Source organism: Panulirus ornatus, chromosome 27 (genome assembly GCF_036320965.1).
Source record: "Panulirus ornatus isolate Po-2019 chromosome 27, ASM3632096v1, whole genome shotgun sequence".
Lineage (NCBI taxonomy): Eukaryota > Metazoa > Arthropoda > Malacostraca > Decapoda > Palinuridae > Panulirus > Panulirus ornatus.
This window is the reverse complement of record NC_092250.1, coordinates 9,507,267-9,526,411: the sequence shown is the minus strand read 5'-3', so window position 1 is coordinate 9,526,411 and position 19,145 is coordinate 9,507,267. Positions and strand designations below refer to the sequence as shown.

Here is a 19,145-nt window from a genome sequence, read left to right as displayed (position 1 = left end):
GTAAAACGCTATCAGCTGGCTATGTGCGTCTGTTCGGAAACAACCGGTATAGACCCCGTTGCTCACCATTGTGAGACGAAGGGTATTCGAGTACTTAGTATTTCGAACAGTTGTGACCTATTATACAGTCCCATAGCCTAGCGGTTAGCATGCCTGCCTCTTGCACAGGGGTCCCGGGTTCGATCCTGGCTGTTGTAGGTTTGTATGTTCTATGAAGGTGCGCGTTCATATGCACTTTATTCGTATTCATATACCTCCGCGTTGTACAGTTAGGTTTGGTAAAACGCTATCAGCTGGCTATGTGCGTCTGTTCGGAAACAACCGGTATAGACCCCGTTGCTCACCATTGTGAGACGAAGGGTATTCGAGTACTTAGTATTTCGAAGAGTTGTTTCCTATTATACAGTCCCATAGCCTAACGGTTAGCATGCCTGCCTCTTGCACAGGGGTCCCGGGTTTGTTCCTGATTGTTGGAGGTTTGTATGTCCTATGAAGGTGCGCGTTCATATGCACTTTATTCGTATATATATATATATATATATATATATATATATATATATATATATATATATATATATATATATATATATATATATATATATATATATATATATATATATATATATATATATATATATATATATATATATATATATGAAACAGGAGTTGTGGGAGTATATGATAGAATGTAAGAAAGTAAATTCTCGATTAATATAGGTAAAACTGAAAGTTGATGGAGAGAGGTGGGTGATTATTGGTGCATATGCACCTGGACATGAGAAGAAAGATCATGAGAGGCAAGTGTTTTGGGAGCAGCTGAATGAGTGTGTTAGTGGTTTTGATGCACGAGACCGGGTTATAGTGATGGGTGATTTGAATGCAAAGGTGAGTAATGTGGCAGTTGAGGGAATAATTGGTATACATGGGGTGTTCAGTGTTGTAAATGGTAATGGTGAAGAGCTTGTAGATTTATGTGCTGAAAAAGGACTGATGATTGGGAATACCTGGTTTAAAAAGCGAGATATACATAAGTATACTTATGTAAGTAGGAGAGATGGCCAGAGAGCGTTATTGGATTACGTGTTAATTGACAGGCGTGCGAAAGAGAGACTTTTGGATGTTAATGTGCTGAGAGGTGCAACTGGAGGGATGTCTGATCATTATCTTGTGGAGGCTAAGGTGGAGATTTGTATGGGTTTTCAGAAAAGAAGAGTGAATGTTGGGGTGAAGAGGGTGGTGAGAGTAAGTGAGCTTGGGAAGGAGACCTGTGTGAGGAAGTACCAGGAGAGACTGAGTACAGAATGGAAAAAGGTGAGAACAATGGAAGTAAGGGGAGTGGGGGAGGAATGGGATGTATTTAGGGAATCAGTGATGGATTGCGCAAAAGATGCTTGTGGCATGAGAAGAGTGGGAGGTGGGTTGATTAGAAAGGGTAGTGAGTGGTAGGATGAAGAAGTAAGAGTATTAGTGAAAGAGAAGAGAGAGGCTTTTGGACGATTTTTGCAGGGAAAAAATGCAATTGAGTGGGAGATGTATAAAAGAAAGAGACAGGAGGTCAAGAGAAAGGTGCAAGAGGTGAAAAAAAGGGCAAATGAGAGTTGGGGTGAGAGAGTATCATTAAATTTTAGAGAGAATAAAAAGATGTTCTGGAAGGAGGTAAATAAAGTGCGTAAGACAAGGGAGCAAATGGGAACTTCAGTGAAGGGCGCAAATGGGGAGGTGATAACAAGTAGTGGTGATGTGAGAAGGAGATGGAGTGAGTATTTTGAAGGTTTGTTGAATGTGTTTGATGATAGAGTGGCAGATATAGGGTGTTTTGGTCGAGGTGGTGTGCAAAGTGAGAGGGTTAGGGAAAATGATTTGGTAAACAGAGAAGAGGTAGTGAAAGCTTTGCGGAAGATGAAAGCCGGCAAGGCAGCAGGTTTGGATGGTATTGCAGTGGAATTTATTAAAAAAGGGGGTGACTGTATTGTTGACTGGTTGGTAAGGTTATTTAATGTATGTATGACTCATGGTGAGGTGCCTGAGGATTGGCGGAATGCGTGCATAGTGCCATTGTACAAAGGCAAAGGGGATAAGAGTGAGTGCTCAAATTACAGAGGTATAAGTTTGTTGAGTATTCCTGGTAAATTATATGGGAGGGTATTGATTGAGAGGGTGAAGGCATGTACAGAGCATCAGATCGGGGAAGAGCAGTGTGGTTTCAGAAGTGGTAGAGGATGTGTGGATCAGGTGTTTGCTTTGAAGAATGTATGTGAGAAATACTTAGAAAAGCAAATGGATTTGTATGTAGCATTTATGGATCTGGAGAAGGCATATGATAGAGTTGATAGAGATGCTCTGTGGAAGGTATTAAGAATATATGGTGTGAGAGGAAAGTTTTTAGAAGCAGTGAAAAGTTTTTATCGAGGATGTAAGGCATGTGTACGTGTAGGAAGAGAGGAAAGTGATTGGTTCTCAGTGAATGTAGGTTTGCGGCAGGGGTGTGTGATGTCTCCATGATTGTTTAATTTGTTTATGGATGGGGTTGTTAGGGAGGTAAATGCAAGAGTTTTGGAAAGAGGGGCAAGTATGAAGTCTGTTGTGGATGAAAGAGCTTGGGAAGTGAGTCAGTTGTTGTTCGCTGATGATACAGCGCTGGTGGCTGATTCATGTGAGAAACTGCAGAAGCTGGTGACTGACTTTGGTAAAGTGTGTGGAAGGAGAAAGTTAAGAGTAAATGTGAATAAGAGCAAGGTTATTAGGTACAGTAGGGTTGAGGGTCAAGTCAATTGGGAGGTGAGTTTGAATGGAGAAAAACTGGAGGAAGTGAAGTGTTTTAGATATCTGGGAGTGGATCTGGCAGCGGATTTAACCATGGAAGCGGAAGTGGATCATAGGGTGGGGGAGGGGGCGAAAATTCTGGGAGCCTTGAAGAATGTGTGGAAGTCGAGAACATTATCTCGGAAAGCAAAAATGGGTATGTTTGAAGGAATAGTGGTTCCAACAATGTTGCATGGTTGCGAGGCGTGGGCTATGGACAGAGTTGTGCGCAGGAGGATGGATGTGCTGGAAATGAGATGTTTGAGGACAATGTGTGGTGTGAGGTGGTTTGATCGAGTGAGTAACGTAAGGGTAAGAGAGATGTGTGGAAATAAAAAGAGCGTGGTTGAGAGAGCAGAAGAGGGTGTTTTGAAGTGGTTTGGGCACATGGAGAGAATGAGTGAGGAGAGATTGACCAAGAGGATATATGTGTCGGAGGTGGAGGGAACGAGGAGAAGAGGGAGACCAAATTGGAGATGGAAAGATGGAGTGAAAAAGATTTTGTGTGATCGGGGCCTGAACATGCAGGAGGGTGAAAGGAGGGCAAGGAATAGAGTGAATTGGAGCGATGTGGTATACCGGGGTTGACGTGCTGTCAGTGGATTGAATCAAGGCATGTGAAGCGTCTGGGATAAACCATGGAAAGCTGTGTAGGTATGTATATTTGCGTGTGTGGACGTGTGTATATACATGTGTATGGGGGTGGGTTGGGCCATTTCTTTCGTCTGTTTCCTTGCGCTACCTCGCAAACGCGGGAGACAGCGACAAAGTATAATAAATAAAAATGAGTGTGTTAGCGGTTTTGATGCACGAGACCGGGTTATAGTGATGGGTGATTTGAATGCAAAGGTGAGTAATGTGGCAGTTGAGGGAATAATTGGTATGCATGGGGTGTTCAGTGTTGTAAATGGAAATGGTGAAGAGCTTGTAGATTTATGTGCTGAAAAAGGACTGATGATTGGGAATACCTGGTTTAAAAAGCGAGATATACATAAGTATACTTATGTAAGTAGGAGAGATGGCCAGAGAGCGTTATTGGATTACGTGTTAATTGACAGGCGTGCGAAAGAGAGACTTTTGGATGTCAATGTGCTGAGAGGTGCAACTGGAGGGATGTCTGATCATTATCTTGTGGAGGCTAAGGTGAAGATTAGTATGGGTTTTCAGAAAAGAAGAGTGAATGTTGGGGTGAAGAAGGTGGTGAGAGTAAGTGAGCTTGGGAAGGAGACCTGTGTGAAGAAGTATCTGGAGAGACTGTGTACAGAATGGAAAAAAGTGAGAAAAATGGAAGTAAGGGGAGTGGGGGAGGAATGGGATGTATTTAGGGAATCAGTGATGGATTGCGCAAAAGATGCTTGTGGCATGAGAAGAGTGGGAGGTGGGCTGTTTAGAAAGGGTAGTGAGTGGTGGGATGAAGAAGTAAGAGTATTAGTGAAAGAGAAGAGAGAGGCATTTGGACGATTTTTGCAGGGAAAAAATGCAATTGAGTGGGAGAAGTATAAAAGAAAGAGACAGGAGGTCAAGAGAAAGGTGCAAGAGGTGAAAAAAAGGGCAAATGAGAGTTGGGGTGAGAGACTATCAGTAAATTTTAGGGAGAATAAAAAGATGTTCTGGAAGGAGGTAAATAGGGTGCGTAAGACAAGGGAGCAAATGGGAACTTCAGTGAAGGGCGTAAATGGGGAGGTGATAACAAGTAGTGGTGATGTGAGAAGGAGATGGAATGAGTATTTTGAAGGTTTGTTGAATGTGTCTGATGACAGAGTGGCAGGTATAGGGTGTTTGGGTCGAGGTGGTGTGCAAAGTGAGAGGGTTAGGGAAAATGATTTGGTAAACAGAGAAGAGGTAGTAAAAGCTTTGCGGAAGATGAAAGCCGGCAAGGCAGCAGGTTTGGATGGTATTGCAGTGGAATTTGTTAAAAAAGGGGGTGACTGTATTGTTGACTGGTTGGTAAGGTTATTTAATGTATGTATGACTCATGGTGAGGTGCCTGAGGATTGGCGGAATGCGTGCATAGTGCCATTGTACAAAGGCAAAGGGGATAAGAGTGAGTGCTCAAATTACAGAGGTATAAGTTTGTTGAGTATTCCTGGTAAATTATATGGGAGGGTATTGATTGAGAGGGTGAAGGCATGTACAGAGCATCAGATTGGGGAAGAGCAGTGTGGTTTCAGAAGTGGTAGAGGATGTGTGGATCAGGTGTTTGCTTTGAAGAATGTATGTGAGAAATACTTAGAAAAGCAAATGGATTTGTATGTAGCATTTATGGATCTGGAGAAGGCATATGATAGAGTTGATAGAGATGCTCTGTGGAAGGTATTAAGAATATATGGTGTGGGAGGCAAGTTGTTAGAAGCAGTGAAAAGTTTTTATCGAGGATGTAAGGCATGTGTACGTGTAGGAAGAGAGGAAAGTGATTGGTTCTCAGTGAATGTAGGTTTGCGGCAGGGGTGTGTGATGTCTCCATGGTTGTTTAATTTGTTTATGGATGGGGTTGTTAGGGAGGTAAATGCAAGAGTTTTGGAAAGAGGGGCAAGTATGAAGTCTGTTGGGGATGAGAGAGCTTGGGAAGTGAGTCAGTTGTTGTTCGCTGATGATACAGCGCTGGTGGCTGATTCATGTGAGAAACTGCAGAAGCTGGTGACGGAGTTTGGTAAAGTGTGTGGAAGAAGAAAGTTAAGAGTAAATGTGAATAAGAGCAAGGTTATTAGGTACAGTAGGGTTGAGGGTCAAGTCAATTGGGAGGTGAGTTTGAATGGAGAAAAACTGGAGGAAGTGAAGTGTTTTAGATATCTGGGAGTGGATCTGGCAGCGGATGGAACCATGGAAGCGGAAGTGGATCATAGGGTGGGGGAGGGGGCGAAAATTTTGGGAGCCTTGAAGAATGTGTGGAAGTCGAGAACATTATCCCGGAAAGCAAAAATGGGTATGTTTGAAGGAATAGTGGTTCCAACAATGTTGTATGGTTGCGAGGCATGGGCTATGGATAGAGTTGTGCGCAGGAGGATGGATGTGCTGGAAATGAGATGTTTGAGGACAATGTGTGGTGTGAGGTGGTTTGATCGAGTAAGTAACGTAAGGGTAAGAGTGATGTGTGGAAATAAAAAGAGCGTGGTTGAGAGAGCAGAAGAGGGTGTTTTGAAATGGTTTGGGCACATGGAGAGAATGAGTGAGGAAAGATTGACCAAGAGGATATATGTGTCGGAGGTGGAGGGAACGAGGAGAAGAGGGAGACCAAATTGGAGGTGGAAAGATGGAGTGAAAAGGATTTTGTGTGATCGGGGCCTGAACATGCAGGAGGGTGAAAGGAGGGCAAGAAATAGAGTGAATTGGAGCGATGTGGTATACAGGGGTTGACGTGCTGTCAGTGGATTGAATCAAGGCATGTGAAGCGTCCGGGGTAAACCATGGAAAGCTGTGTAGGTATGTATATTTGCGTGTGTGGACGTGTGTATGTACATGTGTATGGGGGGGGGTTGGGCCATTTCTTTCGTCTGTTTCCTTGCGCTACCTCGCAGACGCGGGAGACAGCGACAAGGTATAAAAAAAAAAAAAAAAAAAAAAATATATATATATATATATATATATGTATATATATATATATATATATATATATATATATATATATATATATATATATATATATATATATATATATATATATATATATATATATATATATATGAAGAGTGGGACGTGGGTTGATTAGAAAGGGTAGTGAGTGGTGGGATGAAGAAGTAAGATTATCAGTGAAAGAGAAGAGAGAGGCATTTGGGCGATTTTAGCAGGGAAATAATGCAATTGAGTGGGAGATGTATAAAAGAAAGAGACAAGAGGTCAAGAGAAAGGTGCAAGAGGTGAGAAAGAGAGCAAATGAGAGTTGGGGTGAGAGAGTATCATTAAATTTCAGGGAAAATAAAAAGATGTTCTGGAAGGAGGTAAATAAAGTGCGTAAGACAAGGGAGCAAATGGGAACTTCAGTGAAGGGCGCAAATGGGGAGGTGATAACAAGTAGTGGTGATGTGAGAAGGAGACGGAGTGAGTATTTTGAAGGTTTGTTGAATGTGTTTGATGATAGAGTGGCAGATATAGGGTGTTTTGGTCGAGGTGGTGTGCAAAGTGAGAGGGTTAGGGAAAATGATTGGGTAAACAGAGAAGAGGTAGTAAAAGCTTTGCGGAAGATGAAAGCCGGCAAGGCAGCAGGTTTGGATGGTATTGCAGTGGAATTTGTTAAAAAAGGGGGTTACTGTATTATTGACTGGTTGGTAAGGTTATTTAATGTATGTATTACTCATGGTGAGGTGCTTGAGGATTGGCGGAATGCGTGCATAGTGCCATTGTACAAAGGCAAAGGGGATAAGAGTGAGTGCTCAAATTACAGAGGTATAAGTTTGTTGAGTATTCCTGGTAAATTCTATGGGAGGGTATTGATTGAGAGGGTGAAGGCATGTACAGAGCATTAGATTGGGGAAGAGCAGTGTGGTTTCAGAAGTGGTAGAGGATGTGTGGATCAGGTGTTTGCTTTGAAGAATGTATGTGAGAGATACTTAGAAAAGCAAATGGATTTATATGTAGCATTTATGGATCTGGAGAAGGCATATGAAAGAGTTGATAGAGATGCTCTGTGGAAGGTATTAAGAATATATGGTGTTGGAGGCAAGTTGTTAGAAGCAGTGAAAAGTTTTTATCGAGGATGTAAGGCATGTGTACGTGTAGGAAGAGAGGAAAGTGATTGGTTCTCAGTGAATGCAGGTTTGCGGCAGGGGTGTGTGATGTCTCCATGGTTGTTTAATTTGTTTATGGATGGGGTTGTTAGGGAGGTAAATGCAAGAGTTTTGGAAAGAGGGGCAAGTATGAAGTCTGTTGGGGATGAGAGAGCTTGGGAAGTGAGTCAATTGTTGTTCGCTGATGATACAGCGCTGGTGGCTGATTCATGTGAGAAACTGCAGAAGCTGGTGACTGACTTTGGTAAAGTGTGTGGAAGAAGAAAGTTAAGAGTAAATGTGAATAAGAGCAAGGTTATTAGGTACAGTAGGGTTGAGGGTCAATTCAATTGGGAGGTAAGTTTGAATGGAGAAAAACTGGAGGAAGTAAAGTGTTTTAGATATCTGGGAGTGGATCTGGCAGAGGATGGAACCATGGAAGCGGAAGTAAATCATAGGATGGAGGAGGGGGCGAAAATCCTGGGAGCCTTGAGGAATGTATGGAAGTCGAGAACATTATCTCGGAAAGCAAAAATGGATATGTTTGAAGGAATAGTGGTTCCAACAATGTTGTATGGTTGCGAGGCGTGGGCTATGGATAGAGTTGTGCGCAGGAGGATGGGTGTGCTGGAAATGAGATGTTTGAGGACAATGTGTGGTGTGAGGTTGTTTGATCGAGTAAGTAACGTAAGGGTAAGAGAGATGTGTGGAAATAAAATGAGCGTGGTTGAGAGAGCAGAAGAGGTTGTTTTGAAATGGTTTGGGCGCATGGAGAGAATGAGTGGTGAAAGATTGACCAAGAGGATATATGTGTCAGAGGTGGAGGGAACGAGGAGAAGTGGGAGACCAAATTGGAGGTGGAAAGATGGAGTGAAAAAGATTTTGAGTGATCGGGGCCTGAACATGCAGGAGGGTGAAAGGCGTGCAAGGAATAGAGTGAATTGGAACGATGTGGTATACCGGGGTTGCCGTGCTGTGAATGGATTGAACCAGGGCATGTGAAGCGTCTGGGGTAGACCATGCAAAGTGTGTGGGGCCTGGATGTGGAGAGGGAGCTGTGGTTTCGGTGCATTATTACATGACAGCTAGAGACTGAGTGTAAACGAATGGGGCCTTCGGTGTTTTTCCTAGCGCTACCTCGCACACATGAGGGGGGTGTTATTCCATGTGTGGCGGGGTGGCGATGGGAACAAATAAAGTCAGACCGTATGAATTATGTACATGTGTATAAATGTATATGTCTGTGTGTGTATATATATGTGTACATTGAGATGTATAGGTATATATATTGTGCGTGTGTGGACATGTATGTATATACATGTGTATGTGGGCGGGTTGGGCCATTCTTTCGTCTGTTTCCTTGCGCTACCTCGCTAACGCGGGAAAAAGCGACAAAGCAAAATAAATATAAAATATATATATATATATATATATATATATATATATATATATATATATATATATATATATATATATATATATATATATATATTCAAACATATATATGCATATATAATACATATATATATATATATATATATATATATATATATATATATATATATATATATATATATATATATATATATATATATATATATATATATATATCTTTTTTTTTGCGCTGTCTCCCGCGTTTGCGAGGTAGCGCAAGGAAACAGACGAAAGAAATGTCATAACCCACCCCCAAACACATGTATATACATACGTCCACACACGCAAATATAAATACCTACACAGCTTTCCATGGTTTACCCCAGACGCTTCATATGCCCTGATTCAATCCACTGACAGCACGCCAACCACATCGATCCAATTCACTCTATCCTTGCCTTCCTTTCACCTTCCTGCATGTTCAGGCCCCGATCACACAAAATCTTTTTCACTCCATCTTTCCACCTCCAATTTGGTCTCCCACTTCTCCTCGTTCCCTCCACCTCCGTCACATATATCCTCTTGGTCAATATTTCCTCACTCATTCTCTCCATGTGCCCAAACCATTTCAAAACACACTCTTCTGCTCTCTCAACCACGCTCTTTTTATTTCCACATATCTCTCTTACCCTTACGTTACTTACTCGATCAAACCACCTCATACCACACATTGTCCTCAAACATCTCATTTTCAGCACATCCATCCTCCTGCGCACAACTCTATCCATAGCCAACGCCTCGCAACCATACAACATTGTTGGAACCACTATTCCTTCAAACATATCCATTTTTGCTTTCCGAGATAATGTTCTCGACTTCCATACATTCCTCAAGGCTCCCAGGATTCTCGCCCCCTCCTCCATCCTATGATTTACTTCCGCTTCCATGGTTCCATCCGCTGCCAGATCCACTCCCAGATATCTAAAACACTTTACTTCCTCCAGTTTTTCTCCATTCAAACTTACCTCCCAATTGACTTGACCCTCAACCCTACTGTACCTAATAACCTTGCTCTTATTCACATTTACTGTTAACTTTCTTCTTTCACACACTTTACCAAACTCAGTAACCGGCTTCTGCAGTTTCTCACATGAATCAGCCACCAGCGCTGTATCATCAGCGAACAACAACTGACTCACTGCCCAAGCTCTCTCATCCCCAACAGACTTCATACTTGCCCCTCTTTCCAAAACTCTTGCATTCACCTCCCTAACAACCCCATCCATAAACAAATTAAACAACCATGGAGACAACACACACTCCTGCCGCAAACCTACATTCATATATATATATATATATATATATATATATATATATATATATATATATATATATATATATATATATCCTTCCTTATATAAAGAAGGAACAGAGAAGGGGGCCTGGTGAGGATATTCCCTAAAAGGCCCAGTCCTCTGTTCTTAACGCTACCTCGCTAATGCGGGAAATGGCGAATAGTATGAAAGAAAGAAAAGAAAGATATATATATATATATATATATATATATATATATATATATATGGGCGGGTATTGATTGAGAGGGTGAAGGCATGTAGAGAGCATCAGATTAGGGAAGAGCAGTGCGGTTGCAGAAGTGGTAGAGGATGTGTGGATCAGGTATTTGCTTTGAAAAATGTATGTGACAAATACTTAGAAAAGCAAATGGATATATATATATATATATATATATATATATATATATATATATATATATATATATATATATATATATATATATATATATATATTTTTTTTTTTTTTTTTTTTTTTTTTTATACTTTGTCGCTGTCTCCCGCGTCTGCGAGGTAGCGCAAGGAAACAGACGAAAGAAATGGCCCAACCCCCCCCCCCCCATACACATGTGCATACACACGTCCACACACGCAAATATACATACCTACACAGCTTTCCATGGTTTACCCCAGACGCTTCACATGCCTTGCTTCAATCCACTGACAGCACGTCAACCCCTGTATACCACATGACTCCAATTCACTCTATTTCTTGCCCTCCTTTCACCCTCCTGCATGTTCAGGCCCCGATCACACAAAATCTTTTTCACTCCATCTTTCCACCTCCAATTTGGTCTCCCTCTTCTCCTCGTTCCCTCCACCTCCGACACATATATCCTCTTGGTCAATCTCTCCTCACTCATTCTCTCCATGTGCCCAAACCATTTCAAAACACCCTCTTCTGCTCTCTCAACCACGCTCTTTCTATTTCCACACATCTCTCTTACCCTTACGTTACTTACTCGATCAAACCACCTCACACCACACATTGTCCTCAAACATCTCATTTCCAGCACATCCATCCTCCTGCGCACATCTCTATCCATAGCCCACGCCTCGCAACCATACAACATTGTTGGAACCACTATTCCCTCAAACATACCCATTTTTGCTTTCCGAGATAATGTTCTCGACTTCCACACATTTTTCAAGGCTCCCAAAATTTTCGCCCCCTCCCCCACCCTATGATCCACTTCCGCTTCCATGGTTCCATCCGCTGACAGATCCACTCCCAGATATCTAAAACACTTCACTTCCTCCAGTTTTTCTCCATTCAAACTCACCTCCCAATTGACTTGACCCTCACCCCTACTGTACCTAATAACCTTGCTCTTATTCACATTTACTCTCAACTTTCTTCTTCCACACACTTTACCAAACTCAGTCACCAGCTTCTGCAGTTTCTCACATGAATCAGCCACCAGCGCTGTATCATCAGCGAACAACAACTGACTCACTTCCCAAGCTCTCTCATCCCCAACAGACTTCATACTTGCCCCTCTTTCCAGGACTCTTGCATTTACCTCCCTTACAACCCCATCCATAAACAAATTAAACAACCATGGAGACATCACACACCCCTGCCGCAAACCTACATTCACTGAGAACCAATCACTTTCCTCTCTTCCTACACGTACACATGCTTTACATCCTCGATAAAAACTTTTCACTGCTTCTAACAACTTGCCTCCCACACCATATATTCTTAATACCTTCCACAGAGCATCTCTATCAACTCTATCATATGCCTTCTCCAGATCCATAAATGCTACATACAAATCCATTTGCTTTTCTAAGTATTTCTCACATACATTCTTCAAAGCAAACACCTGATCCACACATCCTCTACCACTTCTGAAACCGCACTGCTCTTCCCCAATCTGATGCTCTGTACATGCCTTCACCCTCTCAATCAATACCCTCCCATATAATTTACCAGGAATACTCAACAAACTTATACCTCTGTAATTTGAGCACTCACTCTTATCCCCTTTGCCTTTGTACAATGGCACTATGCACGCATTCCGCCAATCCTCAGGCACCTCACCATGAGTCATACATACATTAAATAACCTTACCAACCAGTCAACAATACAGTCACCCCCTTTCTTAATAAATTCCACTGCAATACCATCCAAACCTGCTGCCTTGCCGGCTTTCATCTTCCGCAAAGCTTTTACTACCTCTTCTCTGTTTACCAAATCATTTTCCCTAACCCTCTCACTTTGCACACCACCTCGACCCAAACACCCTATATCTGCCACTCTGTCATCAGACACATTCAACAAACCTTCAAAATACTCATTCCATCTCCTTATATATATATATATATATATATATATATATATATATATATATATATATATATATATATATATATATATATATATATATATATATATATATATATATATATATATATTTTTTTTTTTTTTTTTTTTTTTTTTTTGCCTTTGTCGCTGTCTCCCGCGTTTGCGAGGTAGCGCAAGGAAACAGACAAAAGAAATGGCCCAACCCACCCTCACACACTTGTATATATATACACGTCCACACACGCAAATATACATACCGACACAGCTTTCCATGGTTTATCCCAGACGCTTCACATGCCCTGATTCAATCCACTGACAGCACGTCAACCCCGGTATACCACATCGATCCAATTAACTCTATTCCCTGCCCTCCTTTCACCCTCCTGCATGTTCAGGCCCCTATCACACAAAATTTTTTTCACTCCATCTTTCCACCTCCAATTTGGTCTCCCACTTTGCCTCGTTCCCTCCACCTCCGACACATATATCCTCTTGGCCAATCTTTACTCACTCATTCTGTCCATGTGCCCAAACCATTTCAAAACACCCTCTTCTGCTCTCTCAACCACGCTCTTTTTATTTCAACACATCTATCTTACCCTTACATTACTTACTCGATCAAACCACCTCACACCACACATTGTCCTCAAACATCTAATTTCCAGCACATCCACCCTCCTGCGCACAACTCTATCCATAGCCCACGCCTCCCAACCATATATATATATATATATATATATATATATATATATATATATATATATATATATATATATATATATATATATATATATATATATATATATATATATATATATGTATATATATATATAGGGTTGAGGGTCAAGTCAATTGGGAGGTGAGTTTGAATGGAGAAAAACTGGAGGAAGTGAAGTGTTTTAGATATCTGGGAGTGGATCTGTCAGCGGATGGAACCATGGAAGCGGAAGTGGATCATAGGGTGGGGGAGGGGGCGAAAATTTTGGGAGCCTTGAAAAATGTGTGGAAGTCGAGAACATTATCTCGGAAAGCAAAAATGGGTATGTTTGAAGGAATAGTGGTTCCAACAATGTTGTATGGTTGCTAGGCGTGGGCTATGGATAGAGTTGTGCGCAGGAGGATGGATGTGCTGGAAATGAGATGTTTGAGGACAATGTGTGGTGTGAGGTGGTTTGATCGAGTAAGTAACGTAAGGGTAAGAGAGATGTGTGGAAATAAAAAGAGCGTGGTTGAGAGAGCAGAAGAGGGTGTTTTGAAATGGTTTGGGCACATGGAGAGAATGAGTGAGGAAAGGTTGACCAAGAGGATATATGTGTCGGAGGTGGAGGGAACGAGGAGAAGAGGGAGACTAAATTGGAGGTGGAAAGATGGAGTGAAAAAGATTTTGTGTGATCGGGGCCTGAACATGCAGGAGGGTGAAAGGAGGGCAAGGAATAGAGTGAATTGGAGCGATGTGGTATACAGGGGTTGACGTGCTGTCAGTGGAGTGAATCAAGGCATGTGAAGCGTCTGGGGTAAACCATGGAAAGCTGTGTAGGTATGTATATTTGCGTGTGTGGACGTGTGTATGTACATGTGTATGGGGGGGGGGGGCATTTCTTTCGTCTGTTTCCTTGCTCTACCTCGCAAACGCGGGAGACAGCGACAAAGTATAAAAAAAAAAAAAAAAAAAAAAAAAAAAAATATATATATATATATATATATATATATATATATATATATATATATATATATATATATATATATATATATATATATATATATATATATATATATATATATATATATATATATATATATATATATATATATATATATTATCCCTGGGGATAGGGGAGAAAGAATACTTCCCACGTATTCCCTGCGTGTCGTAGAAGGCGACTAAAAGGGGAGGGAGCGGGCGGCTGGAAATCCTCCCCTTTATTGTTTTTTTAATTTTCCAAAAGAAGCAACAGAGAAGGGGGTCAGGTGAGGATATTCCCTCTAAGGCCCAGTTCTCTGTTCTTAATGCTACCTCGTTAACGCGGGAAATGGCAAATAGTATGAAAAAAAAAAAAAAAAAAAAAAAAAAAAAATATATATATATATATATATATATATATATATATATATATATATATATATATATATATATATATATATATATATATATATATATATATATATATATATATATATATATATATTTCTTTTATACTTTGTCGTTGTCTCCCGCGTTTGCGAGGTAGCGCAAGGAAATAGACGAAAGAAATGGCCCAACCCCATACACATGTATATACATACGTCCACACACGCAAATATACATACCTACACAGCTTTCCATGGTTTACCCCAGACGCTTCACATGCCCTGCTTCAATCCACTGACAACACGTCAACCCCGGTATACCACATCGCTCCAATTCACTCTATTCCTTGCCCTCTTTTCACCCTCCTGCATGTTCAGGCCCCGATCACACAAAATCTTTTTCACTCCATCTTTCCACCTCCAATTTGGTCTCCCTCTTCTCCTTGTTCCCTCCACCTCCGACACATATATCCTCTTGGTCAATCTTTCCTCACTCATCCTCTCCATGTGCCCAAACCACTTCAAAACACCCTCTTCTGCTCTCTCAACCACGCTCTTTTTATTTCCACACATCTCTCTTACCCTTACGTTACTCACTCGATCAAACCACCTCACACCACACATTGTCCTCAAACATCTCATTTCCAGCACATCCATCCTCCTGCGCACCACTCTATCCATAGCCCACGCCTCGCAACCATACAACATTGTTGGAACCACTATTCCTTCAAACATACCCATTTTTGCTTTCCGAGATAATGTTCTCGACTTCCACACATTCTTCAAGGCCCCCAGGATTTTCGCCCCCTCCCCTACCCTATGATCCACTTCCGCTTCCATGGTTCCATCCGCTGCCAGATCCACTCCCAGATATCTAAAACACTTCACTTCCTCCAGTTTTTCTCCATTCAAACTCACCTCCCAATTGACTTGACCCTCAACCCTACTGTACCTAATAACCTTGCTCTTATTCACATTTACTCTTAACTTTCTTCTTCCACACACTTTTCCAAACTCAGTCACCAGCTTCTCCAGTTTCTCACATGAATCAACCACCAGCGCTGTATCATCAGCGAACAACAACTGACTCACTTCCCAAGCTCTCTCATCCCCAACAGACTTCATACTTGCCCCTCTTTCCAAAACTCTTGCATTTACCTCCCTAACAACCCCATCCATAAACAAATTAAACAACCATGGAGACATCACACACCCCTGCCGCAAACCTACATTCACTGAGAACCAATCACTTTACTCTCTTCCTACACATACACATGCCTTACATCCTCGATAAAAACTTTTCACTGCTTCTAACAACTTTCCTCCCACACCATATATTCTTAATACCTTCCACAGAGCATCTCTATCAACTCTATCATATGCCTTCTCCAGATCCATAAATGCTACATACAAATCCATTTGCTTTTCTAAGTATTTCTCACATACATTCTTCAAAGCAAACACCTGATCCACACATCATCTACCAATTCTGAAACCACACTGCTGATGCTCTGTACATGCCTTCACCCTCTCAATCAATACCCTCCCATATAATTTACCAGGAATACTCAACAAACTTATACCTCTGTAATTTGAGCAATCACTCTTATCCCCTTTGCCTTTGTACAATGGCACTATGCACGCATTCCGCCAATCCTCAGGCACCTCACCATGAGTCATACATACAATAAATAACCATACCAATCAGTCAACAATACAGTCACCCCCTTTTTTAATAAATTCCACTGCAATACCATCCAAACCTGCTGCCTTGCCGGCTTTCATCTTCCGCAAAGCTTTCACTACCTCTTCTCTGTTTACCAAATCATTTTCCCTAACCCACTCACTTTGCACACCACCTCGACCAAAACACCCTATATCTGCCACTCTATCATCAAACACATTCAACAAACCTTCAAAATACTCACTCCATCTCCTTCTCACATCACCACTACTTGTTATCACCTCCCCATTTGCGCCCTTCACTGAAGTTCCCATTTGCTCCCTTGTCTTACGCACTTTATTTACCTCCTTCCAGAACAATATATATATATATATATATATATATATATATATATATATATATATATATATATATATATATATATATATATATATATATATATATATATATATATTTATATATATATATATATATATATATATATATATATATATATTTATATATATATATATATATATATATATATATATATATATATATATATATATATATATATATATATATATACATTATTTTTTTTTGCATTTTGCTTTGTCGCTGTCTCCCGCGTTTGCGAGGTAGCGCAAGGAAACAGACGAAAGAAATGGCTCAACCCACCCCCATGCACAATGTATACACACACACGTCCACACACGCAAATATACATACCTATACATCTCAATGTACACATATATATACATACACAGACACATACATATATACCTATGCACACAATTAACACTGTCTGCCCCCATTCACTCCCATCGCCACCTCGCCACACATGGAATACCTTCCCCCTCCCGCCTCATGTGTGCGAGGTAGCACTAGGAAAAGACAACAAAGGCCCCATTCGTTCACACTCAGTCTTTAGCTGCCAAACAATAATGCCCGAAACCACAGCTCCCTTTCCACATCCAGGCCCCAAACAACTTTCCATTGTTTACCCCAGACGCTTCACATGCCCTGATTCAATCTACTGACAGCATGTCAACCCCGGTATGCCACATCGATCCAATTCACTCTATTCCTTGCACGCCTTTCACCCTCCTGCATGTTCAGGCCCCGATCACACAAAATTTTTTTTAACTCCATCTTTCCACCTCCAATTTGGTCTCCCACTTCTCGTTCCCTCCACCTCCGACACATATATCCTTTTGGTCAATCTTTCCTCACTCATTCTCTCCATGTGCTCAAACCATTTCAAAACACCCTCTTCTGCTCTCTCAACCACGCTCTTTTTATTTCCACACATCTCTCTTACCCTTACATTACTTACTCGATCAAACCACCTCACACCACACATTGTCCTCAAACATCTCATTTCCAGCACATCCACCCTCCTGCGCACAACTCTATCCATAGCCCACGCCTCGCAACCATACAACATTGTTGGAACCACTATTCCTTCAAACATACCCATTTTTGCTTTCCGAGATAATGTTCTCGACTTCCACACATTCTTCAAGGCTCCCAGGATTTTCGCCCCCTCCCCCAACCTATGATTCACTTCCGCTTCCATGGTTCCATCCGCTGCCAGATCCACTCCCAGATATCTAAAACACTTTACTTCCTTCAGTTTTTCTCCATTCAAACTTACCTCCCAATTGACTTGACCCTCAACCCTACTGTACCTAATAACCTTGCGCTTTTTCACATTTACTCTTAACTTTCTTCTTTCACACACTTTACCAAACTCAATCACCAGCTTCTGCAGTTTCTCACATGAATCAGCCACCAGCGCTGTATCATCAGCGAACAACAACTGACTCACATCCCAAGCTCTCATATATATATACATATATATATATATATATATATATATATATATATATATATATATATATATATATATATATATATATATATATATATATATATATATATATATATATATATATATGTATATGTATATATATATATGTATATATATATATATATACATATATATATATATATATATATATATATATATATATATATATATATATATATATATATATATATATATTTCTTTTTTTCATACTATTTGCCATTTCCCGCGATAGCGAGGTAGCGTTAAGAACAGAGGACTGGGTCCCCGAGGGAATATCCCCACCTGGCCCTCTTCTCTGTTCCTTCCTTTGGGAAAAAAAAAGAAAAAAAAAAAAAAAAAAAAAGAGAGAGGGGAGGATATCCAGCCTCCCGCTCCCTTCCCTTTTAGTCGCCTTCTACGACACGCAGGGAATACGTGGGAAGTATTCTTTCTCCCCTATCCCCAGGGATATATATATATATATATATATATATATATATATATATATATATATATATATATATGTATATATATATATATATATATATATATATATATATATATATATATATATATATATATATATATATATATATATATATGTATATATATTATCCCTGGGGATAGGGGATTAAGAATACTTCCCACGTATTCCCTGCGTGTCGTAGAAGGCGACTAAAAGGGGAGGGAGCGGGGGGCTGGAAATCCTCCCCTCTCGTTTTTTTTTTCATTTTCCAAAAGAAGGAACAGAGGGGGCCAGGTGAGGATATTCCAAAAAAGGCCCAGTCCTCTGTTCTTAACGCTACCTCGCTAACGCGGGAAATGACGAATAGTTTAAAAGAAAAGATATATATATATATATATATATATATATATATATATATATATATATATATATATATATATATATATATATATATATATATATATATATATATATATATGAGGATAGGGGAGAAAGAATACTTCCCACGCATTCCTCACGTGTCGTAGAAGGCGATTAATGGGGATAGGAGCGGGGGG

At 40.5% G+C, this 19,145-nt stretch overlaps 1 protein-coding gene across 2 annotated transcripts in view; it reads right to left on the bottom strand.

Annotated features, from left to right (window-relative positions):
• The window catches only part of LOC139757573 (nephrin-like), a 943,851-nt gene that overhangs the window by 435,117 nt on the left and 489,589 nt on the right, over positions 1-19,145 (bottom strand). The gene's annotated exons all lie outside the window — the stretch shown is intronic.